The following is a 26,966-nucleotide window of genomic DNA, read 5'->3' as shown; positions in this document are numbered from 1 at the left end:
CTGTACATTGTCTTTTTTTCTTTCTTCAGTTTGACAATGTATTATTATAATGCATAGTGTTGGTGGTATTGTGTTTGATTGCACAGATGATTGTTTATAGCAAAGTCCCACCTCTGCAGACATTGTAATTAAAAAGAAGATATACTGCATGTGCGTCTGTCGCCATCCCATCTCATCTCGTCAAATAAGCATCTAGCTGCTGCAGTGAGCATGTCAAAAGATTTATGAAAGATTTCTGATTGGCTGAATTATAATTGGCACTGTCCCGGGTGTAAACCATTTATGCCAGGTGTCATACAGACCACATTAAATGTTGCACCAAACTGCAATTAAACAAGCATTTCCTCAAAGCCACAATATTTCACCTCTACATTATTCTGCAGGGTGTCTCTGTCTTGTGTGCGTTTGCCTCACCCCTCTCTTCTCCTCCTCGCAAAACACGTGTGGTTTCCTCTCTGGGTCTCACTGTACCTAAAACAAATGCTTTTTCTCATTTTCCCTGTGTTAAATGAACAAACATAAGGACCCCGGTGCCTCATAATAAATTGATTAGAGAGAAGCAGACTCCCACACACTGTGTGTGTGTGTGTGTGTGTGTGTGTGTGTGTGTGTGTGTGTGTGTGTGTGTGTGTGTGTGTGTGTGTGTGTGTGTGTGTGTGTGTGTGTGTGTGTGTGTGTGTTTAGCCTGAGGAGGACACCTACTCTCCCTCACACACATACACATACATAGCAACTAAAAATGTATATTTGTCCAGTTTAATGCCAGTTCTCGTCTGCTGGTCCAGATGTTCCCACAAATATGGCAGGCTATGCTCTATCCGCTGTTGCGCCCAGTGGCGGATTTCTCATGACAGCGACAGTCCCGTGGCGTTTACATATTCGACACGGAGCCCTCTGGGACGGTTTGGTTTTTTATTCTGACGTTCAGTGCCACAGAGCAGAGATTTGGTCTAGGCTGGAAGGGGTGGGGCAGGTCCCATGGGGCTGACACAGGGCTAGACGGCCGTGATAGACTGGTGACCTCGGCTTTGTGACGTCATTTGCCTCGTCTGGTCACCATGGCATTCATTTTCCTTACTGTTTAATGAATGAAGATGGGGGCCCGGGCTAGTTTAGCTGCAGCTATTGGTGATGATCTGGTGAATTCGGAGACCCACTACTAACAGAAGAAAGCATTATGCCTATTTATGATGATGGCTTGAGTTTAAAACATTCCTTCTGTCACCTGATCATGTGCTGTATGTCTGCAAGTCCGTCATACTTGCACTAGGTTTAATAAAAATATATTTTCTTTTTCTAGCCGGCCAAAAACATTCGACTTTTCTGTTTTATTCAGGTAGTAACACATAGCAAGTGAGCATTGTTGTGTGAAGCAGTAAAACAAAACACCCTGACCACATATAGGAAGTCAGCCTGAGGTAAGAGCGAGGCTCAAAACGGATACTGACTGTTAGAACAGTTTTTCTCCTGCTTACATGCCAAGTGCCAATTCTTTGACAAGTAATGCTCTGCTTTTCCTCTCCTCTGCTATACTCTTTTACTCTCCCTCAGAGCGATGTTTAAGCACTTTCTCCCCAGAGCCCTTCTGAATCATGTGCATTTGATAGAAATAAAAGGAATTGCCTCATAGATGAGGTATAATTTGGGCAGCATCTCCTCTCTAGTGTTGGACCTGCAACTCAGGCAAGGTGCGTATGTGTCAGGAGGAGGAGGCTATAAAATAGGCTCCTGTTATTGCCTGCTTTTTGTTGAAGCCAGGTGTTTCCTCGTGTTGGATCATGCCCTGATGGGGAACAACAAGCCACATGGCAGGTGAGAACCAGCCTTTTAATGCTAGAGGATAGCTTTTCATTCTGTGGTCTTCCTGTGACATGAGCAAAGCTCAGAAAACTCTTGCAAGCAGAATAGACCGTAGTAGTAAAATCTCACTCTGGGATTAACACAGGAAGTAGCCCTTGTGTGGTGCAGGAGCTCTGTGGATGTACGCTTTCTCCCCTCGCAGCACCAGGAACAGGACAAGTGTGTTGATGACACAGCCTTTGTTTACACTGGAGAGAATATGGGTTTGGAGGAAGGAGAGAAAAGAGCGAGGCGGTGGTCAGTGCAGGGGGAGGGAAAGAGGGCACAGACACCAGTCTCATCACTTCCTTCCTTGCTATAGTTTGTAGTTTTTTTTTCACAAATCGCCATTGTCAAAATAACACTAGACAGAAGAGGAAGTGTAGAACGGAGGCACAGGTCCGATTAGATACATTTTAAATATCAACAATGCTTGAAAACTCTAAACTGTAATAAAATATAAAAGTGCTGGCATGTTTGTTTAATTATGTGTACATGTAGTCTGCCTCGGTCTCTTATCTACCAGCTTGGTCTACCGTGGTATAACTACAACACTTTTGTTTTTTGCTGCCAGACAGGGTACATTAAACAAGCCTGCATGTTTTGACCCTGATTAAGACAGAACACTCGTTTCTCACACTCTGTAGACCCCTGGCTTCCTCGGCACAGCTCTGTGTGTATTTATGAACATGTGCATATGCACATGGATGTGTGATCGTACATGGATATCTGTTTGAGTTCTTTCTTGTCTTCCACATAGAATTTCTGTACAACAAAACACCAGACTGACACCTGCACCCTCTGTTTTGTTAAGTTCTGTGGTCAGGGCAAAAATGTACTTTCACATGACAGATGGCTGTGCGGGCCTTCGACAGGAAGCCCGCCATACTGTTTCACAATCTCTCTAGAAACAAGAACTGAGTACCCGTGCTATGGTGTGCTGTCCGCATTTTGTGTAATGGATGCCAGCTTGCCTGTAGTGGGTACAAGCACAAGGCGAAGGGAGGGGGTACCCCGGCATAAGTGGACCCCTGAGACCTCCTGGAGGGGTAGAGGTGTGGCGAACGTCTGTTTTGGGCATGGCTTGTGTCAGCGTGTTTAGCGTTTGCCTCTGAGGGCATTTATATGCAAATGCTAAACAACCTATTGGGGTGGCTAATTACAGCAGGGCTTTTGTGTGTGCCAAGCAGTGAGAAGCAGAGAGTTACTAGCACGCCAGGCCTGGACTTCCCCTGCTTGTTTACTCATTGTCTTTTCTTATTACCCCCTCATTGACACTCCCCTTTTGTGTGTCTGTGCTGTTTGCCTTCATGCTGGCTCCTCCTCTTGTGGTGCTGGAGTTAATGTAGTAGATTAAAGAGGCAGCACTCTGGCCCTGTTTACTTCCTCTTTCATCTGGTGGCCCAGCTCTGCTTAGCCATTCCTCCTTTAGCTTTTGTAACCACCCATTCAGGAATTATTAAGCCTCATAGTACTCTCTCTCTCTCTCTCTCGTACAACTAATGCTCAGCTAATTACTTTGGGTGATAAAAATGCATTTAGGTCAGGTTCTAATGCAATGCAAATTTATGAGCAGGCAGAAGCAAATATTAACTTGTAGAGTCACTGATAGTCATTGGCTGGGGACAAAGGTACACCTCCCTTAACTGTCAAATAGGAAGGTTTTTATTTTCTTTGTTGTCAGGAATCTAAGGACAATGACAGAAGGATGTAATGAAAATATTCCAACTGCATAGGCTCAAGAAAGCTGTATAAAAATATGCCTGCTGTTAGACAAAATCATACTGCAGTAAAGCCCACATACTATGTTAGCCCTATTTCTATCATTGTATAAGAGCGTAGAACTAGAGTCTGAATTACGAACTGAATAGTTAATTTTCCTCTTCCTGTTGTTGCCAACGATTACTGTTGTTATTATTTGTAGTATTAAAACCACAGCCAAGTCCTTGTGGTAAAAGGTGTGTACACAGTGTTTCATAATTAAATCTGGATTAGTTGCCGTTTCAATACTGTTTTTTGCATCTGCAGATGATTTGGTCTAATTCTGCTGTCCATCAAAAATCAACTTCAGCATTAACTCCTTTATTATACAGTAAAAACTGCATTTGTAGAAGAGTTAGTAAGTGTTCTCAACTTGTGCGCTAGTTAGTATGTCTCACTAGTCCCCTCTATATTCTAAAATGTCTGCATATCAAACTGGTCCTGCTGCATTCTTGTGAAATTATTTGTCTTGTGCAAAAACAAAGAGAGCAAAAGCACTGGTTTAGTTTTGCCTGTCACTTCATTTTACTACTTAAGTTTCACCATTTGTCCCATGGTTTGCCACCACTTGTGCCCCATCCTACACCAATTACACCCACACTTTCATGTGTTTTCCCTCTGACATACACATACCCTGACACACACTCATACATATATACGCAGGAGGAGACTTGTCTGGCCAAGGAAGCTAAGCTGGATTAAAGACCGTGTGTGAGGGAGCCAGGGTACCTCATAGAAAACAGCTGCCCCTTGCTGTCTCTGCCTCTCACCCCAGCCTGACAGCAGACAGAAATATGAGGCCTCTCCAGACCTCTGTCCTCGGAAAAAAAGGACAAGATTGCGCACATACACTCAGAAAAGCCTTTGTCTCTGCTCTCTCACTCTCCCTCGCTCAGACATACAAAGAAGAAAGAAAGCCGTTTGTCTATGCTCATTCACTCATTCAGCCACAAATAGAAATCTTCGTTTCACATATACACTCCCTCTGCCAACCTCACAAAACCATTAAATTATCACATGCTTGATTTCTCTTTATTGTCTGTTTGTTAAACTCTTTCATTAGCTGTTTTAGTCAATTTGGCGCAATTTGTCTGTCAATCTTACTCTGCATTTGCTTTCTCTCACTTCCCTCAACATTGTGCCTGCTCTTTCTGTGAGCTAGGCCTTCCTCAACACTGTCTGAGGGTGCTTTTCTTCTCCTATACTCTTGTCTCCACCTTTCCTCCCCACATGTCTGGGATTTCTCTCCCTCTGCTCTGCTTCTCCAGCGTGTTCAAACTCTGACAGAGTTGAGAAAGGCATTCAGCTCCCTAATCCTGGCTCCCTCTATCAGGAATGCTAATACGTGTGATTGTGTGACCCGCCGAAGCCCGGCAACATCTGCAGGAGCCTATGGCAAGCCCCCACCCTCCCACACCCACCCTGCCCCCTGCCTTTGAGCGTTCACTCGCTGCCATTATTTCATTGTTTCACTTCACGCCTGTGACTGGGCAGTGCAGTTAACCCTCTGCTGCTCAGGCCAGGCTTTCTGCAGTCCTGCACACAGGGCCAGAGGGGTACTGAGGAGGGGCGTATGGGTTTGGGACAGCCCTTTCCCAGGACAGGCCTCCCTGTCTGCCCATCTGGACCCCTACACACAGCTCTACCCCTCACACTGTTTACTTTTGCATTCCACCACCAGCCAATGGGCATTTGTGTGTTCATATAGTCTGTTTGAAAGTGTGATCACTTGTGAGTTAAGGCATAATTGCAGGAATTACCATCTGTGTCTCACTGTTGGACATTTCTACATGGGTAGCTTTTGCTTTCTCAGGAACATCAGGAAAAGGAAACTTACTCTTGATAGGATGAAATTTGAAGGGATTGTGGTGTTGGCCAATGAAAATCAGTTATTCAATTTTCACCAACCCCTTTGCCAGGTATTGAAGTTGAAAGAAAGTATTGTTGGGATAGTGTCTGTTTTCAAAAAGATGAATTACTGGTAAAGCACAACTGTCAAAGTGAATCTGTGTCAGGCTGGAGTACTGCTGATTGAATTATCCTTCTCCTCAGTCCTAGCTGTACTCCTGCATATGTATTCAAGCTACACCACACTATAGACAAGCATAGGGGCAGATTGGATTTCTATGTTTTTCATTCACATCCTAACATTAAGCTATGAAATTTAGGATTGTTAGACCTTTCAGAATTCAGCCTGAGTTTTCCTGGACTCCAAAAAAAAAGTGTATATACAGTATATCCAACACAAATTGTAGTTTTAGGCCATTATAAGGAAATGTATCTAAGCAAAACTAATATTTTATATTTGAACACTGAACAATGTACGGTTTTTGTACACATTTACTGATGGTTATGTCTCCCTGTTCAAGTGTCTTAGTAGTCATTTGTTGTGTTGATGCTAATAAAATGGAATAAAGGAAGTAACTAACTTTTAGCAGTAGGCAGCCTAAATATGAACATAATGAACTTTTCATGGTAGCAGTGGTTCCAATTATTTTATCTATAAATAAGCCCACAGCCACAGTAGTAGTAGTAAATTAATTTTAATGTGTGCAGCAGCCCACACAAAATAATAGGTTCTAATTGTCAAAGTGTCAGCTAATTGAGTTTGTTTGCTACCTCAAAGGTAGATGTGTCCCTATAAACTGTTTCCAGTACGTTGCAGAAATGAACAGCTACACAAACAGGAGAGGGAGTCAGCTTTGTACCTTGCTGCAATGTATGTGATAACCACTAGGGATCCACATTCAGTGACCATGTGTCCCTGGCCCTGGAAAATACACACACACACACACACACACACACACACACACACACACACACACACACACACACACATTCCGTTAATGTTGGAACAATGATTTTGTCCATTGTTATCAAAAGCATGATTAATCATTACATTTTTGCAAAGCAGGGGCAGTGTTACCATGGGGACATAAAATGATCCATGCTGCTTTGCATATCAACAGAAAAGTTTACAATTGCAGTACAACTCTCTGTGTGGGAGCTGCTACAGGCCCGCGTAGCTTTAAAGAGATCCACTCTTTAGGGATCCTCTGTCTCTTCCTCTGACCTCTGTTGTTCAGGCTGTTTGTTGTGCGTGCTGAAACACAATATTGGGCAATTCAGCATGAATGAAGGTTTGATGATTTTTTGCATTCCCCTGTGATGACTTGGGATCCCTTGTGAGGCTCTCCTTTTTTTTTTTTTTTTTTTTTAGAAATGAAATTAATTTTGAAATCTGTATTGTAGAAATATTAAGGGATATTAAAAATAAAATTGAAAGTGTGACAGTTTAAAACCTTAACTGTGTAAAATCAAGCTTTGTTTTTATAGTTTTACTGACTATTGCGTCTTTCTTTGCAAGGCCTAAAATAACGAGGACATTATCTACCGGTTAGAACTGGTTACCTGGTTACAGTTTTGCACCACCATGCAAAACTGCAACACTAAACGGAGGTGGAATATGTGAAGAAAAATAAGCATAAACTCACTCCACGCTTTAAGTGTCCTTGAACAGCATTCAAGCAAAGTTCTACTCTACGAACACCTGCAATAAAAAATGAGTTGTCAGAGTACATACTTTTAGGTATCTTTCAAATATCAGATCTATCATGATAGATCAAAGGTCACAGATTGCTGTCCATGTGCATTCTAATTCAATGCTTCCACCGTTCTGTGTGATTGCGATTTTGCTTGTTTCCTGCAAAAATGTTTTAAACTGAAGACGAGCCATAGGGGAATCTAAGTTGGCCTACCATGCCTGTTCCCATGACGGCTCATTGAAACCAGGGATGGAAGGATGTCCTCCATTTTTAAGATCAAGCTTCATGCCATAACAGGCCTTCCTACGCTTCATTACAACATCCACAAAAACACACTGCTCTGGAATGATCATCTACTGTGTTATGTACACACACTCTGACATTGTTGTTAATCTGTACATTTTAGATACATTGTGTTTTACCAATAGAACTTATAAATGTTTGATTGAAATAACTGCAGATTACAGCTCCCCCATTCCTTTGTTTACAGACATGTTTCAGGGTTTCAAGACGGTTTAAAAGGAATGGGCTCTACAGAGCCAAATTGGATCTGGGTATGTAAATACTGCTCTGATGTTTAATGAGAAACAAAGTTAGCTAATTATAGCAGCTCTGAGAAACATGAGGAGGACAGTGGGAAATGTTTCCATCACTCCCTAGCTCTATAGATTACTGCCTAATTGCCTCAATCGAATCAGGCGGAGACATTACCCAGAGAGGCAGAGAGTGAGAGAGAGAGAAACATGGGGATGGGGCTGATTACACATATCCGTCGGTGGCTCTTTAGATAATCCAGCAGAGGACCAGCAAGTCGGGCTCTCTGACATAGCATGAGCCTGTCTGTCTTCTTTAGTCTGCACGTCTCCCGTGTTCTTCTCCCTTCCCCCAGTGCAGTTATGAAGGTGAGGATAGCAGGGTACTGTATTCTCTCCTGCCACGCCAAGCAGCTGTAGAGGTGATTCATACTCCCATGCGGAAGTTTTTCAACTATAATTACATGTAATTCTGACACATGTTTATGCCTGATTTTACCAGACAGTTTCTCCACTAATGACAAAGTAGCACATAACATCCTCCCAAACATTTGCCACAACAATATTTTTCTACCTTATTATTGTATGTTGTAATTTGAAGTACTAGGTGAAAATAAACATGCAGTGCTAGTTTGGCAGACCTGTTGATAGGCTGGGAGAGTAGTTTCTTCCCTTCTACAACAAATGCTGTATCATCGGCTTTGTCGAATATGAGGAGTATAAGAGAGTGAAACTTAAGACAAATAGCACAATGAAATACAAGTATTCTAAGAATGTCCTGATGCTGTGAAGCCCAGCTTGTCTTTCCTCCCGTTTAATTATGTCTCACTGGAAATGGTGAGAAGGGAGGAAACTGACTTGTTTATTCTATTTCTGTTAATTCCTCTAATTCCTGTTAATGGTGGCGCAGGACAAGAGATACTTTTTGCATGTGGCTGTTAGATGTGTGCCCTGCTTATGTTTTGTAGGCAGGGTGAGGGGAATAAGAAGCTCCATTGGATCTGTTTCGTCCTCAGAGCACAGTGATATTGAGGTCAGCTGTCCAAAATGATCTCATGTTAAGGAATCGGCGAGTCAGCAGGGTCAGAGCAGAACCGCCATGACGACACTTTCTCCACGGTGATAACGCTGCCCTCCTTTCCCTCCCCTTCACTTCCTCTGCATGGGAACAGCAGAGAAGAGTCGGAACTGTGTCTGTGCCCTTTTACTCTGCAGCAAAATGGTACTGCCTTTGTTCTCTCGCAAAACCAGGCTCAGAAATCAGGTGAAGATGGTCTCAGTTAGGATTAATTTGATCTTTACAGTTCTGATGATCCAGAGATGCATGGCTAATTCTCCCATCCTCTTTAATCCTAAACAAACATCTGAACTGCTGAAAATAGCAAAACAGAAAATGACTGTTTCCTGGATGCCATGGCAGTGTTAAGGCCATCCTTCCCTTAGTTTCCCAGGCAGGATGCCATGGAGCATGGCGTTGGAACTGCACATAGGAGTTCTGTGTGGGGAACCCAGACCCTAGCAGAGTCCTTTTTAACAGTTCCGATGGGAAAGTAGGCACTGTAAACAGATAATGCCGCTCATGCAGAAAGGGCCGGAAGTGGGAGGTCTCGCTTGTCCAGACATTTAGAATGGGCACTCTGAGTGTAAATCTTTGAAAAGTCATATTGGAGTGAGTGAGCTGGGCATTATGCATCAATGTTACTGCTCATTTACATTCCACTTCTCTCTGCCATTGGGTTCAGTGTAGGTAGACTACTATATGGCTATGTGGATGAAATACCAACAGTTGGCTTATCAGCTGTTGAGCCGAATATTGTTGAAGCGTATTGAGCAGTGCTTCAAAGGTGTGTTTCTGTTGCTCTCAGGTCATGTGCACCAGTCTCAAGTGACTGTCTGTAAGTAGGCTGCAGCTTATATCTCTTTTCTATCCTAAAATCTGTCACATACGACTTGGCTCCTTTACTTTCTAATCCTCACACCACCTTCTCACCCTTTCTCTCTCTCTCTCTCTCTCTCTCTCTCTCACTCTCACTCTCACTCACACTCACACTCACACTCACACACACACACACACACACACACACACACACACACACACACACATAATTTATGGCTGCCGGGTCCTTGATCAATTGATAGCAGGGAATCCTTTGGTAAATAGAGTTTTAGACACATTGCCAATAGACCTGGGCTATTGATTGGAGTGTAAATTAAAAACTTAATCAGGTCTCTAAGATAAGATTTATCTCCGCCCCAAGCAAATTACAGGGCTGACTTGGAGACATAAAGGCAGGCAGGTGGGCAGAGGAGCACTACCCCTATGTGGATGCCAAGTCTGGCCATGATTCTCTGTCCTGTTCCCGTTTCACTGCCGGTACCTCCACCACTTCTAGGCTCACTTCTGTCTTGTGGAATAGACCATGAAGACTGTTAGTGTTGACATAATGGATGAAGGATTTTCCTGTAGTCTTTAGTTAGAACAAGGCAGGCTTAGACTAACAGTTTAAAGCATCTGGTGGACATATTCATCCAATATGTCTTATTGTTTCATGATGTACTTTCAGTATGGCTGACCCAAGTGGGAAGTAGTTTTATTTCTTTATCATTTTATTCTGTTTAGCAGTTTGTCTTGTTCAGTCTTGTCAATATTCCCTCTCTGCCTCTCTCTGTCTCTCTCTCTCTCTCTCTCTCTCTCTCTCTCTCTCTCTCTCTCTCTCTCTCTCTCTCTCTCTCTCTCTCTTTCTCTTTCTCACTGTGTGTTTAATCACTTACTCTCATTGCTGCCTGTGATGAAATATGTAAATCATTACACCCAGCTTTTATTTCTTCAATAATATTCTCATCTTGTTGAGGTCATTTTACACCACAATAAATTCATGCACATTCATACGCACATGCAGTGTTGTCTATATTTTATATGTCTTAAGACAATCCTTGGTATTGCACATTGAAAATATTTTTTTTTTTTTTTTTTTTTTTTGTGGTAATTTTTTTTTTTTTTTTTTTTTTTTTTTTTTTATTTTTGGAAATGGGTATACATTCAAAATGTCTCGGAGTATAATTTCAACTAAAAATAACGAGAGCGCTTTTAATTCATGCCAGCTAATACAGAGTAGCATGCATACTGAGAACTGGGGTTTCCTCAAGATTTCACAGATAAGAAAGACACACTAAGTAAGGATCCTGGGATAGCTATCTCACAGGTATCTGTCTGGATCTTTTTGTCTGTAATTAAAACATACATTTTTTTCCTTTTGATTAAAGCCAGTGTTAGGCTCTGCACAGGGATTATACGACTTCCCATTATCTATGGTTATAGACCTCATATACAGAAGTCATAGAAATGACAAAGAGAGAGAGAGATTTGAGGAGGTCACAAGTCCATTAGCTAATAAATATACATAAATATGTTAAATTGTGCAACACCCCTGAGGACTATTATATTGGTGGTGAATATATAGACAGCGTTTTTGGGTTTATAAAGTGCTGGTTAAGTGTTAGAGGTCTCCAAAAGAGCCATGCAACCTAACCCATCCAGTGGCTGCATAATGGTGGCCACACTTTCTCTTTGTCTAGTTGTGGGGGAGGCTGAGACCATCAGTAATAGGCTTTTTGCCTGATAAGCCCGGAAAATACTCGTTTAGTTAGCGAAAGTGCAGAGGGATCCTGGCCTGATAAACCCGCTGTTTCCGTCTGTAATACCCAACAGCTAAAATCAATAGTTGGGATAATTCTCCCGCTAGTCGTCCAGTCTCCTTTATCTGCAGCCTTCCTCAACCCATGTTCATGGGGGTGGTGGTTAGCTGGAGTATGCCTCTGTGCATATTAGAGGTTATATAGTTACACTTACATATAACTTTTCTTTTTGTGAATGTTGCTTGCATTTGTCTTAAATGCAGTTTTCTCTGACACTATGGACGGGATTGGACCACTACTGCCAAATGCTGGCCTTAATCCTCTGATATTGTCTAACTGTTCACTAGCCGGTATGCCAGTGTTGGCACAGAGTTCACTGGAGGGCAGACTCATGGTAATTTTCTTGACGTTATGGTTCCAACTCCTAGCAATCAGTTCAGGTGTTGTCTCTGAGTGAGTGCATGTATAAATGTGGTGGGAGGAAGTGGCTGTCAGCACTAATTCAGCCCTGTTAAGACCCCTGTGCTCTGTCAACACATGCTCTATGTTCTGACACAGGTGCTTGATTAGGCCTAAAAATATAGCACAGGTAGCACCTCTGACACAGCCACGGGATCGAAAGGTTCCAAGAAAAGACAAAAGAGGCGCTTCGTAGATTTAGGATAGGAGGTGCATAGGCCAAAACATGCACGTTTTTACAATTCTCTGAATTTTCATCTCCAAGATTACATTCCTTCTCTATGCACATTGCTAGGAGGTGAAGTTGTGCCAGAACTCCTGATCAGGCATGGTGAAGAATACAGAAGTCCCCCTCTCCCCCATATCACAACTCCACTGTCCCACTTTAGCCAGTGTTATCGTTTTGCTGGCAGGCTCTCCCTGAGTGAGTTTCTGTGTAATCTCTCTGGCCATCACAGCATTGCTGTAAAATACGGCCTCAGGTGTTAGTAGGCAGGGTGGTTAGCCTGCGACACCGTTACCTAAAGTGCAGTGTATTAAAAAGCAGTCAGGGCCCTGGATCACAGTATATCACAAGGGAGAGGCAGCGATAAGGCCTGCCTGCCCGCCCGCAGATCAATGAAGGTTACTGACATCATATCACAAAGTGAAAGCGAGTGCTGCACCCCTAGCTATTTATCAGCAGTGGATCGGACATGAAAGGGTTGGAGGGGGGAGAGGATGAGACAGGACAGCACTTTTTCCCCCCGTGTTGGGGGCTCAAGACCTGACTCCTCCTCTCCTGCCATGTCACCGACTCCTATTCTGAACTGCGGTGGCTCCCATATGGCAGTAGCAAGGAGGCTCGGAGGATTTATAGAGGCAGTGAACTGCTAAGACTGAATAAGGCTTAAGTCTGGAAGGTTGACTGACAACAGCACACGACTTCTCTCTCTCTTGTATGTCTCTTTCACTTCCTTTCTCTCTATTTCTGTATGTTTGGTTGTGTGTAAAAGTACTTCCAAGATCCTTGATCATCAGTTGAATTCATTCTCTATTTGAGAATTTGAAATCACCACTGTAGATTATGGTCCGTGCTCCCTGCTCTAATTTTCATCCTGTAATCTGCAGTCACCTGAGGTGACACAGGCCTGTAGAGTTTAGTTGTTGTATGATAGGTTAGAAAGACACAAAGTCAGCGCTGAGACAGAAACACAAGATCGTCTCAACCACTGCACGCTTATCTGTAACCCCCTTGTCTTCTTCTCTTCACCTTTCCATAGCTTTATTGACTTATTGCATTATATATCATAAAGCCCCTATTCTCCTCACTTATGTCTGCATTAGTATGGTAGTATTGAGCGGCATGTACGCGCAAAGGTACTTTTGTGTGTCCATGCGTAGGAGATCATGCTTACAGGTACTGTATGAGTTCCATTTATCAGCTGCCTGGGGCACAATGTAGAGGATTTCCCCCAATGGGTTAGTGTGTAACTGCTCTGTCAATACATGCTTGTCAAGGCTGGGAGAGTGTGGGGGAAAAAGGCCCCTCACTCCAACGCACTGAAGCCACTTATTGAGCAGCCAATAGCTATTTACCTCTTGACGGTGGCAGGCGGAGAGGGGGCCCAGCTTGGCAAGTGGAACTCTGTGGCTCATTCCCCACTCCCAGGACTTAACAGATACTAGTTTTCTCTGAACCAAGCCCATCCTGATTCAGGAAGCAGAACCAGTGGCTCAGACAGGAGACAGGGAGGTCTGTGTTTATGTGGAGCAGGTTGTCCTCTCCTGGCTCCTGGTCTTTGCCGGGCCTGGCTGTGTGTGCAGCTTGCTGCTGTAAAGCCCTGCTTCCTCTCTGGAATCTCGGTGTTGACAGAGAGCATCTGGGCCCTGGGAGAGCTTCCAGCCTACTGGGTCCTCACATGTACACACAGGGAGGGAGGGAGGGAGGGATGGATGGAGGGGGTAGAGTAAAAGAGCTAGAGCGCAGGTTTCAGTTAATACACTTTATACTATCTTTGTATATCTTTTCCAACTTTGCTGTGCCCATTGACCTGTCCATGATCCTATCTCTAAATCTGCTCCCCTCCTCCTTTCACCACAAGCACCTAAAGGTGCTATGTTTTATGAATGGGTGTTTTGATGGGTGTTCCTTTTATTCTCGCCTACTTTGATTCAACAAAGAAAAGAATGTTGTCAAGGAGGTGTTCATCTTCCCTCTTCTGTTTTTGTTTTCTTAGACCTTCTCGCTCTGGTGAAAATCCCCTTTTTTTTTTTTGTGGGCTGCGCAGATCCCTGCACTATGTGTTGGAGTTGCGGGGTCGCCTGTCAGGACATGTCCCATATACCTGAGTCACAGAGGGATTAGTTATCCCTCACAGAACTGTCAAGGAAATAGTCAGCCAAACCATGCACAGTTGGGGGTGAGCTAAGAAATGGAAGAGGCAAAAGGAAAAGGAAGGAGAGAAGTTAGTCCCTACAGTTAAAAAGTGCCACACATACCCGTCAATTCAATTCAACAGGCTTTATCACCTAAAGAAGTTTCCTCTCCCAGCCAAATTTTATATGTAATTCATGTATATTAAACTGGAATGAGATGTCAATTTTGCAGAAAGTAAGCCATACAAGACCAGCACAGCGAGATGTCCCGCCGTTAAAGAACAGCTGTACAAACAAAGAGACGGGAAAAAGAACAAGAAAAACACATTATATCAACATTTAACAACAGTTGCTCTGTAATCTGGTATTACTTCCACAAGCAAAGGAGGGGCCTGTGTCAGGCCAAGGTGAACTTGGATACTGTTGTGGCAGGAGGAAGCCAAGTGCTTTCAAGAGGTTAGTCCAAGATGTGAAGGCCCTCAGACTCATCTTAATCCAGGAGGCTTGTACTTAATCACTTTTGATGTGCATGTGAACATGAACTTCTTCAACATTCCAGCCCTGACCGTACGAAGTTCAGAAGACCCGGGCAAAGCTGAGCGGGTGGGGGGGTGAGGGCAGTGGGGTTGTGCTGGTGGCTTCAGCTTTCACTAATTGGCTGCCAGGCTTCTCTATACTGCCTGGGGCAAAAGGAATACCCTTCCCTCAACCCAACACCCCCAGTGTCTTCCGACTGTCCTCTTCCAAACTCCCTTTCTTTTCTCCAGGCCCTTCTGTGTCCCCACTTATATATTATGTGTCTGTGTGCGTGCTTGTGTGCGTGCATGTACTGTACGTGCTACACTGTGTAAGCTGGCACATTATTAAGGGGAATTCCAGTGAAAGAGAGAAGTTGAACAGAGAAGAGTCTGTCCCCTGGATCTGCAGTGGGTGGCATCCTAGCAATCTTCTTTGTGTGTGATTTCTGCCCACAGTGGCCCTGTGTATTTCTCTGGTCGTGTCAGTGTTATATTACTGTCTGATGGCACATAGGACTCCCATATGGGCCATGGGAACTCCCATATGCCTTGAGTTCACTGAACTTATTGTGGAAGTTTGAGAAGACTTGGAACTGTTGTCAAGCCAGTCTTTGGGAGACTAAGTTAGAGAGATTTGGCTGAGGTGGGCTAGGGCTTTCCAGCCAGGCAGCCATCCAGAGTGACAGAGCACAAAGATGAAAAAGGGAAAAACGAGGGTAATAGGAGCCATGGAGTATTAACAATTGAGAAGTCATGACATGGGCATCTGTGAGTGTAGTTCACACACATACGTATGCACAAACACTTTGGTATAGCGAGGAGAAAAGGCTTGCACGCTATAACATCTTGCCAAAGCATTGGAGAGTAGTGCAGGCTGAGCGTATTCCTCTTCCTGTTTTGTCCGTGTGTGTGTGTGTGTGTGTGTGTGTGTGTGTGTGTGTGTGTGTGTGTGTGTGTGTGTGTGTGTGTGTGTGTGTGTGTGTGTGTGTGTGTGTGTGTGTGTGTGCGCGCGCTGTGGAGTGGTTCAGGTGCGGTTAATGTTGGCACCAGATCTTCAGGCCTGCGGCAATAAACAACAGAACAGGCAGGAGGCCAGATGCAACTCCACAAACTTTTAACCTCTCCCTCAGCTAATCCCTCGCCACACTAGTAACTCTTTCTTTTTTTAACTCATTCTTTCACCTCTCACTCTCTCTCTGTTCTTTATTTCTCCTCCCACTCCTCCTTCTCTTCTTTCTTTGTCTCTCTCTCCTTTAGTCCCACTCTCCTTTTAAGTGAAGTCAGTGTGCTGACCTCTAAATAAAGGCTGGAACACTACAGCTGTTACCAACTTCAAACAGCCAATGGCTCAGAGTGGAGCCTGTGCGAGTGTTAGGGGCAGAAATAATGTGCCTGTTAAAACTAACTTAGAGCCCTCTTTACTCTCAAGGCTCCCTGGTTCTAAGTTGACCACACCAAACTAGGCTTGATACTTCTCAGCCGAGACAATCACAGTGCAGCCAGCCCTAACCCAGCCCAGTGTGCGATAAAGAATGAGCTAAGACAAAGACACTGTTAATTTTGAGTCCACAGTATCCATATGATTTCCACTCTTTGATATGATCTTTTCGTGGTGGAGGGCAGTAACAAAGGGTCATCTACGCTTCCTCACATTAGGCGTCAGTTATATCATTTGACTGGACGTCACCTAATGTAGCCTCATGCAAAACCGTCATGGCCCCCAAATCATACAATAGTAGTTAGTTCTCTGTTCGGCGCAGTGCTTTTATATTTCTTTTTCCTGGCACACACAACAAGTGAATGCAAAAGGAGTAAAGAACAGTAAGTTCACCAGGGCATAATGACGTTTTTACACAAATGAATGTGTGCTTGTCATAGTTGTTATTAGTTAGATCTTAATCAGTGGAAAAAAGTTAACCTCTGTATTCATGGAACATGTTAGGCTGACAAAACCCAGGTCTGGTTTACAATGAATCATCCACCTCAAGCCCATATTAATAGAACTTGTAAAAATGGAAGCTGTCTTTTATCCAAACACTCCCAGAATGGCTTTAAGATAGAAAGACTGAGCCAGAACCAAAATGGAAAGCGTCAGGATTAGTCAACACGCTCCCATGTCTGTTGTCTCTAGTTAAAAAGGGTTTCATGATTTATTATCTGTACAGATGGTGATACCTTGCCCTACCCCCCTAACCTAAGTAACTTTTAAATTTAGATTCTTCTTCTTTCTTCAGAGAGCTGATTTACCCTATAGGGCCAGCTGCTCATTTACTGGGTTAACATTCCAATGGACAATATTGCCTATCAAAGCCCCTTATTTACTTAGGGCACAAGTGAAGTATAGAAATCAGCAATAAAATATCACAAGGCAATTTAGTAAATATGTGTTATGCACAAAACCTTGCTTGAAGTGTACTTTTTGTAGTAAGCATTAATCTATGTTCAGAATGCCAAACTACTGTCCAGCACTTGCTTTAATTATTATGCTCTCTGTTTCTCTGTAGTAAACTACACTCATTGCATTTAAACCTAAATTAGATGTTGTGATCTAATTGTTATGACGTTTGTTTGTCACCCTTGTTGCATATTAGTTACTACACCTCTTAAATGCTGATATGTGTATTCAAAGGCATTACTTTCCGCAGGCCCTTTTGTGTGTGTGTGTGTGTGTGTGTGTGTGTGTGCATGTGATTTTGTGTGCACGTGTGTCTGTGTTTGTCCCTTGAGAAAAATAATTACAAGTTGTACGGGTTGTCATTATGAGCCTGGCTGTCCGGCCTTCCCCCTGACTGCATGGCTGCAATAGGTTAATTACATGTCTGTATGTTGATGATGTCACAATGTTGGCAACTGTTCCCAGACGTGTGGACACAGATCTATTTGAGCTGACATGAACTGGGTCTTGACGGTCCAAGTTGTGCTTGCTTGCTCTTTAGGTTTTTTCCCTCTTTTGCGTGTCATTCTTATTTTAAAAGTTTTAAAGAGAGGCCATTATTTCAGGACTGTCCTAGTCATCGTCCCCAGAGAATCATCTCTGCTTATAGCCCAACATCCTTCTGATGTTTAGTGTATGTCTCAGATTTAATTTATTAGTACTGTGCATGTGCTTGTTTAACTTGCCTGTTGAAAAATAGATAAGGAGCTCCACAACGCTAACAAGAATGGACTTGTGCCAAAACATATATACTGTAGAAAAAAATGTGTTTGTTTTGAGTGACTCATATTATTCTCAAAATATCCCACTTGACCTTTTTTTGAATGGTTACAGGTAATACGGGACGGGACATTAGTTAAAGGTAGAAGGGAGTTTTAAAAAGATATAAGTTGCTCCTGTTTGGAAAGCAGTAGAGTATTATTATTGAAGCAGAAGTACACATAGAATGCATTCCAGGCTGAAGTGGGTGAATGAGCAAGTCTAGGAATGGACATAACATTCCTCCTGGAACACCTGAGAGGTTAGGCGGATGGTGACTGCAAGCTAAGAGAATGCTGAGTGCAAATCTCTGTCGACAAGCTGTGCCTCCTGCTCGGCTCCACCTGGGGAATGTGTTACCTAATGGGCCACAAAACTGCCTGGAGACCACAGCTCTCTTATCGCTGATATTAGATGACCCTGCAAAAAAACAGGAATCCATCATGAAGAATAAGACTCTTGCAGAAAAGTAGGATTGAAGGCTTTTCTCTTTTTCTGTGGACAGAAGGAAAGAATGGTAGGTAATGTTATCTTGTTCACAGTTACAAGAATCCTGCTCGCAGAGGCTATGGGTTTCGAGTTTCTAATATGTATATAAAGTTTCACTGCACAATGGATCTTTTGTCTAGAGCAAACTGAACACTCCCCCTCCTTCTTTTTCTCCCCTCTCTTGTAAAAAAAAAAAAAGAAAAAGCATTCATGTGCTTCTGGGGCTGTGAGGACTCAGGTTTCTGCTATCTTTGTGTGCCATGTCGTCACTCGCCCCCGCTAGCTGAAATGTGCATCTTGCACAGGCAGGCGCACTGCCAGGGCTGCTTCCAGCCATGGATTAGGGAGAATCCAGGAAACAACGAACTCCTGACAAAACAGCGGCATGACAGGTAACTGAAGTTGCACTGGGGAGAGAGGAGGCAGACGATAATTACAGAGCTTTTTGTTTTCTGGACACTCTTAGCTGGCTACTTAAGTGCCTGATCTGAAATCTGTGCCTTGTAATTACAGTAGTGGGCCCCATTAGGGCAGAGGTCTTGGTTGGGATTATTCTGCTTCCCTTCTTTCCTCTGTATGTGTGTGAGACCTCCCCACCTCCTCCTGCGTCACGTAGAAACCACAGAAGTCAGGGTAGAGGAAGGAGCAGGAATTAGCCTTCTTCATGTCTGACTGTCCTGTGTGCACAGTCACATTCACACTTGCTGCCTGATCCCAGAGCCACTGAGATGACAGTACCACGACCTGTACTAAGTGTGTGTCTGCCTTCCCTTTGCCCTCCCCCCTTTTCTAGCTCCATAATACCTTTGCTCCTCACGCTGACGCTGAGAGATTTGTGTAGATTATGACAGGGTTGTCACAGTGATGATTGTGCGGTGTGGCGTGTGTCATGTCGAGTTGACAGGGACTTTTGGCATGGTATCTGTGGAGATGGGTTGTGGCTCTAGGTGAAGCTGGCCTAAACACCGCCAGAACTGTGTCACCAGGTTGATGGAAGAATGCCAAGAGATTTGCTGGTGGAGTTCAGAGGATAAGCCTGGGCAATGAATGTGTTACTGTGCCACTATACAGAAAAGAACAGAAACGGAGTGAAAGAAAAACGTAACAGAGACAAATTAAGAGAGAGATGGCCTTGTGATGGGGCTTAAAGTGGCTCACCGTAGAAGGGGTCATCAAACGCATCCAGCCTCTAGGCACAGAAACACAGATCTAGAAGTCAACATTAGATAGATCCTGCCTCTTTAAGCTGCTAGCCCTTCTAATAGATTCTTAAGCACTGGTTTTAGTGCATGTTAAACCAGGATTACCCAATCAATTGCGGTCAGTACAAACAAGGATTACTTACAACAGTACATTTTTCTTGTTGAGAGGCTAAAAGCAGGGTAAATGGAAGAAGCAGCGCTGCTGTTGATGCGAAGAGCTGTCACGATGGGGTCATGATGAGCCCAGTCATGGGCACCACAGAGAGGAGATGAATCCTCATTTTGAGTTGATGTATTCATTCAGGAGAAGCCTCCTGGAATCTTGCAGATGGTTTTGCCAGGTTTGGTAGAAGCTATGTTTTTATTTTTCATTTCCTGAATATGGCACATTTTGCCTAAAAAAAAAAAATGGCACAAGACAAAATGTATATTTCCCAATGTATACTGTATGTATACTGTACATTATGGGTGTATGTCTTTCTAAAGTTGCCCAGCCATGTAGGCTGCGTGAAGAATGAGTTTTTTTCTTTTTTAACTGGGTGTGGAGGACTGTGAGAGTTGATCAACCCTCAAACTCACATGCTCGCCCTTTCTCTGAACTCAGCTTTTGTTTACATTTTAATCACAATCAACAGCTGTAACCTCCTTCACAATACCCAGCAAGTAAGGACTTATATACTTGCCAAACTAGATCTCTGCGCTCATGTGTGTCTGTGTTTACACATTTGCTCTCTCCCACGTGAACCACCACACACCCCTTAGATACCAAAAATACATAAGCCTGTGTTTTATAATACCGGGTTGCACATGATTGGTTGACAAGCTGCATGTCATCCGTAAACCAGAGCTATTGTCTTGGAGTCCTGAGACAGCAGTAAGTATGTGTTATTAGATAGGATATGCAATGGCTTTGAATGGGCTTATGTATCATCTTAACCTCTGCACATGTGTCAGTCTGTCTTAAGAGAGCAACCAAGGATGTGAAAAATTCTGCAGTATCTTACACAGTCAGAACTCTCTGACTTCTCCCTCTTTCTCTCTGTCGCGCGCGCACACACACACACACACACACACACACACACACACACACACACACACACACACACACACACACACACACACACACACACACACACACACACACACACACACACACACACACACACACACACACACACCAAACCATTCCCGCTCTCATTCAGTTTTCCCCATGTTGTCAGTCAGTGTTGAGTGACTGGTGACTAACAGCCCTCTCCTGTGTAAAAGGTCAGCAGGCTCCTTGGAAAGAAAGAGTCAGCTGTCTTTTTGGAAAGCAACTGTTCCCAGAGCATTCAGGTTGTCCCTCAGTCAGTCAGTCAGTCAACCATTTCTAATCACAATGCGCTGTTAATGGTGGAGAAGGATGGTGAGACAGTGGGGTCTAGATGGTGTCTGTGACAGGAGAAACTCAAGGCTTATAGTGACTGAGGCTTCACAGAGTGAAATCATTATATGACCACAGTCAGACAGGGAAGGCAATGTCTTACTGTTCATTAACAGCAGCTTTTGGCATTACTGCTATTTACATTTGATTATTATAGGTCCCTTGATTTGCTGTGTGACAGACAAATGGTATGAAATATAACCTGTTTTATGTGACTATGAAACAATTGTTGGCTAAGTGCAGTGCAGCTAAGTGCTAGTTTTTTTGTCACATGAAAATAACTCACCAAATTAGTAAATTCAAACACAATTCAAAAGTAAAACAACCTCCCTCCACTTCCAAAAAAAGTGACTGACTGTCATCAAATTTGAAATGAATCTGACTTAATTAAGAAGCAATGAGAGTCCACAGATAGCATTCCTTAATTAGCTTAAGCTGGCTGTTGTAACCAGATCCACTGCATTAATGACAACACAGCTCCTGTGAAAAGCATCATTGTTCTCAAGATAATTGTCCTTTTAGTTAACACGGCCCGGGAAGGGCTCTCCTTGTTAGAGGAGCTGGCTGGAACCAAGGACAGCCGGAGGCAGGAAGGGGACCGGGACTGATACTGGCCCTGTGCCCGTTGTGACAAGCCCACTTGTGCCCTCTGCTGAAATCCCCTTAGTATGCAGTGGAATTAGCTGTCCCCAGGGTGTGGCACAGGGGGTTGGTCATTAATTATATACCCTGAATCTTAACGAATGAGGAGCAATCAATAAAATAAAGCAGATGTATGCAAATAGCATGCTGATTATACTACCTAATGACATGTCGTGTTGTTGGCAGGAGAGAGCTGACGGGGGGGGAAGGAAGGAAGAAGATGGAGATACAAAATGAGCCGGTCTTGTCTCATGTTGGAAGCATGAATGTGTTCAGACATAAACATTGTAAATTATTTTACTACATTTTTATACCATTAGATTTGAGCAGTGTTTTGGGCTATGCACCTGTACGGTTTCATTAGCTGGTTAGATTCTATTTCAGATGTTATCATTGTTGTTTTATGTTTCTCTGCAAGGCGGGGTACAGTGACTGTCAGCCAGGAAATGGTGTGAGACTCAAGGGTTGGGTTGGCTGGAATTTGAGCAAGATAGGGTAAACTCTGTTGCAGTCTGAGCTGTTGGGGTGTTAGTGGCACTGCTGCTGGAAGACTGATAAGGACTATAAGGGAAAGGAGGAGAGGTTAGTTCACCTGCTTGGAACTCTGCCCCTGCACTGAGATCTCCATTGTATCCAGCCAGCTGGAGCTGTTGGGAACTCTATACCTGCCTTTAAGCAGAGAGGGAGGACAGCCAAGAATTAACTGCTGCCTCATCCTGGCAGCCGCCAAGGATGCTGTCTGCCTCCATTCATGGCGAGTATGAGAGGGCAAAGAGGAAAGAACAAAAAGGGGCGGGTTGGGGGGCGGAAAACAGTGCTGTGACAAAAACTGTAAAGAAATTAGGAAGAAAGAGGAATAAGCAGTATTAACAATAATATATCCTGCGTGTCCTATACACTGTATGTGGAGATCTTGTCTGTACAATAGAAGTATAATAGAAATGGACGTCTGGACTTCCTCAAAGGGAATACAGTTCATATTGGTGAGTGTCGATTTCATGGCCCAGCTATGTCTCTTTGTCTAGACTGTACTCTGATAAAGGATATTTTATCCACTTTAAAAAGTCTCAACACATTTGCCTGCAAAGAAAATACTAGATATTAGTCTGTGTAAATGGAGGTGTCCTCTACAGAGGAAAACATCCACAAAATGGATAGCAACTGATACCAAAGTTGACTATATTAGTCCACATTATAGTAATAAAAGCCTGTCTCTTCCCATTGCTGCCTAGTGATAACCTGTACATAATGCCTGTCATGGTTTATTGCTATAGCGCCTGGTTATACCCACGGTTTGATTACAGTCCCCCGTGGTCTTCCAGTTTCCCTTCAGGACAGTGAAATGTAAGACCTAAGCACTTCAGGAGGCCAGGACAGTCCAAGGAGAGGCCAGGGAACAGGTGGTGACCCTCTGCATCCTGGGAGTATATTATTGACCAGGGTCCAGTGGCCAGATTGATTACTTTATTGTATTGCCATGAACCTCAGTGGCCAGAGACATCTGGTTGACCCTGGCTGGACAGAGCATCGCAGTGACCCTCACCTTAGCTAAAGAGTTATGTGGCTTTGACCTGCTCCCTAATGGGGGGGTCTTGACCTGCTCAGCCACTGGCCTGAGTACAGAGCTAAAGTGGGCCAATGCTTCTCCCTCCCTGGTGTCAGCCTAGGTAATTTAGAGGCTGGGGGTAGGCCAGGGTCTTGCAGGGGCCACCTTGTTTTGGACTGACTGTGTCCTGACTTAAGACCTTCCTCTGACCCACCAGTGTTCATTGTGTCAGTAAGATAGGCAGAGCCAGGAAAAATGTTAATTAATCTTCACCAAATTACACCGAAATGGTGGAAAATCAATACATCTCCATCACATGTCCTCACTTCCAGCTAATGGTTCAGATGGGTCATGGTGAAGGGGTTTGATATGGAGTTTGCAATGCTAAAAAGGTGTTTTATTTATTACTAATTATTTCCAAAAATGTTTAAGGAAAACTACATTTGTGATTGTCTTTATGTAGGACTTTCACATAACAAGTGGAACCTTGTAGTGCCGTGTGTGGTGCAGCAGTTTTCTGGGCTGGATGCCACGTTGACTAACCTTGTGCCCTGTATAAACAGGGTGAGACAACAGGCAACACAAGGGAAACATCCTTTACTCTGGTACAGGCTGTTTCCACTACCATCACTTCCTACTTCCACTTAGCTGACAGACCGAATATCTGTCAGGCAGGTTTTTCCTGTGTTCTACATCGTTTTTCAGTGGTCAGCTGCAGCTTCTCATCAGAAAAAGCAACCATGCACCAAGCAAGCTGGGTAAAGGGTTGATTCTGTAACACCTCTCCACCTACCCATCTCACTGTCTCACTTCATTCATTGTCTTTGTCTAATTTGTTAATTTCTCCAGTAGAAGTTCACCACCATTTTCATCAAAAGATGCATGGCGAAAAAGAAACTTGCATGTTTTTAACAATTTATGATACATCACATCTCAGTTACTCTACCTATAAACAGCAAAAACATCTTCCCACATTACAAGGCAGATGTATTTTTCATCGCCATCTTTAGCACGTGTTTCCCCCGAATAAATGGAATTATGGCTGTTGAGTGGAGAGGAGTTGATTTGCTTTCTGTTTGAAGTGGATCCTGTAGTCCTGTTCAAAGCAGAATGTAAAGGCCAGAGTATGTCCTCATGATTGAGCTCAGTGTCTAGGAAACCCTATTGTTGCATTACTTACGTTACTTTTTGCAAAGGAAACATTGAACAGTGAACACTGGCCACAGTAAACCTTTTCTCATTTAATTCCAATCCCCAGTCAACACTTGGTGCTGTCTTGTATCATTCTTCCCTAACAAATAATACAGCTTTATGCGCAGCCTTGTAATATAATACGTGATTGTTTGGTAGCGTGAGTTTCTAAGATGGTTCATGTTAGAGAGGCCTACTTGCAGATAAGTGTGTGACTCATGAGGAAGGTAAGGGGACTGGCAGCAGGAGACAAGAGGTAGGTAGTGTGTTTTATGGGTCCTCCAGACCTGCCCAAAGAGGGGAATGCATGACCACACCTATGCAACTGCAGGCGCTGCGGCTAATTACCGATAATCATATGGTGATGGGCAGGACAAACAGATGTTCCTGCAATTACCCCCCTCTCAACACTTTAACACACACTATCCGCTTTGTTTTGTTGTACAAAAACATTTATTAACAAAGCGATTAAACAAGCACACTGTCAACATTAAGCAGCTTTCATTAAACCCTCTACAGCATTTCTGATGCTTCTGCAAAAAGCGCATCGCACTCCATCACCCACCCTCCTCTTATTCTGTCCCAATTAACACTCAGCCCCCATTACATTGATTGGGAGAGGTGTTGTATTGGCTAGGTGGGCCATGAGCACATTGATTACATTGACCCATCATGTGAACCATGAGAAAATGTTGAGCTGCAGATTTCTTACTCCCAGCAATGGATTGAAAAAATTGCCAGTGGACATGAAGCTGTTGTATATGTGTGTGTGTGTGTGTGTGTGTGTGTGTGTGTGTGTGTGTGTGTGTGTGTGTGTGTGTGTGTGTGTGTGTGTGTGTGTGTGTGTGTGTGTGTATTGTACTTATATCTGTGTGTCTATTCTCATTGGGCGTGGCTGTGCTGTGTTGTGACAGGTTTCACAGCATGCGCTTTCATTTGGTTTTAAGGACCTAATAGGCACACGCCACTCCTAAACTATATTCTTTGGGGCCCTTGCAATAGAAGTGTTGTTTTCCCCCCACATCTAATCCTGCCAAGCCCTTTGCACACACATACACACACAAACACGCACTCACTCCCTTATAGCCAGTCAAAGGGCAAACCGCTGCCCCACCTCCTCAAGGTGCACCTGGCATCTGTGAGTCCACTCCAATTACATCTCCCCAATTACAGGTTATGAACCAATTAGTCACCCTCTCGTCTTACACTGCCCCTATCACTCTCCCTCCTCACAGCTCAAATATGGGGGCATCTGTTAGAGATGGGGCAGAGGGACCTACCATTGACAACATAGTTGCTGGTCTGGGGCATTTGCTGGTCAGTGTATCTCGAGGGAGCGTATATACTGTTATTTTGTTTTGAATGAGATAATAGTTGACATGTAAATACCTCATCAGAACAGCTGTCAGGAGGCAGTTGTGTTAGCAAACTCCAACATGCTCATACACTGTAAGAAACGCATACAGGGGATTATTTAAGCTGTCAACTTGTAATTTGTAGTGCCACTCGACGTGAACTTTCAGGGTGAGCCAGTTGGCCCCGCTCGAATTCTCACCTCTTTGCTAACACGTTTTTTCAGAGCATATGAGCAAGAAGGTGAGCACAAAACGTGGATAAACAAGTTTTCTCATGCTTACATGAATGAGTGGGTATTTTTCTATTGTTGTCTTATTTTTTTTGTGCTTTGTTTCTATCTTTGGTATGTGGTGGATTTTGTTTGTGTGTATGTGTGTTTTCCGGTGTATATGTCTGTCCTCCCAGCCTTATGGCTTCATTCCCAGTTCTAGTTGGCATGTGTAAAGACTCTCAGCTATGCCCAGTACACTGGCATAGCAGCCTGAGTGGAAACTCACCACTCCATAGTGAGAATTCATTCACAATATGGCACTATATCTGGCTGCTATTGAGTCTCACATGCATACATATTACCTTACATGTGGGTGCGTGTGTGTTCACACACAGATCTTGGTGCAGAGCTAACAGCTCGGTGCTGTGACTAAAATGTTCCCTCACCGTATGGGGGGGATTGAATGGAGCTGTCTAAGAGCCCAGGGTTAAGATTCAAAGTGCTTTGTCTGTGATCTCCCAGCTTTCTGTTTCCTTTAGTATCCTGATAGCACTCTTTCCAGAGTTAGATCTTGTTTATCTTGTTTGCTGGCGTGGTCTTTCAATGTCAAAACAATGACATCATTAATTAAATGTGTATTAAATGTGCAGCTCTGGAGGACCACTAGGCAGTGCTGAATCTGCTGCAACTGAGTGAGGTTTATATCCCTGTGAAGAAAACTAATATCATGGTTGTTGTTTTTATGATTATATGTAAATATTATACAAATGTGTTTTGCCGTTATTTATATGTGGCCTTATGTTTTCTGCTTCTTTCTCAATATTCATCCTGTGGTCATTCCTGTCACCTGCCTCATAAGTCCTCAGTAATGTAATGCACGGAGGCATCCAGTAAATGTCAGTTGTAGGGTCTCATCCTCTTTCCCCACATTTTGAATCAGGTTTTCTGTTACTTTACTTACCTCTGCCAAAGATAACCTCAAATCCATGAATGGATTTTTGTATTCTGTACAGTACACATAGCAGTTTTTATACCCTTGACACATGCTCCCTCTGACAGATTGA

General features: G+C 43.5%; 1 protein-coding gene across 6 annotated transcripts in view; it reads left to right on the top strand.

Annotated features, from left to right (window-relative positions):
• Positions 1 to 26,966, top strand: part of zfhx3 (zinc finger homeobox 3) — a 210,335-nt gene that overhangs the window by 78,018 nt on the left and 105,351 nt on the right. Inside the window, exon 1 of one of the 6 annotated variants that reach the window (XM_039794349.1) lies at positions 1,551 to 1,812. The exons of the other annotated variants lie outside the window; for them this stretch is intronic. The gene's annotated coding sequence lies outside the window, so the exon portion shown is untranslated. Of the gene's footprint in view, positions 1 to 1,550; positions 1,813 to 26,966 lie in introns of those variants that run through there. 6 annotated transcript variants of the gene reach the window in all.

This window comes from Perca fluviatilis, chromosome 3 (assembly GCF_010015445.1).
Source record: "Perca fluviatilis chromosome 3, GENO_Pfluv_1.0, whole genome shotgun sequence".
NCBI lineage: Eukaryota > Metazoa > Chordata > Actinopteri > Perciformes > Percidae > Perca > Perca fluviatilis.
Note: the sequence above shows the minus strand (reverse complement) of the source record. Positions and strands in the feature narration are given on the sequence as shown.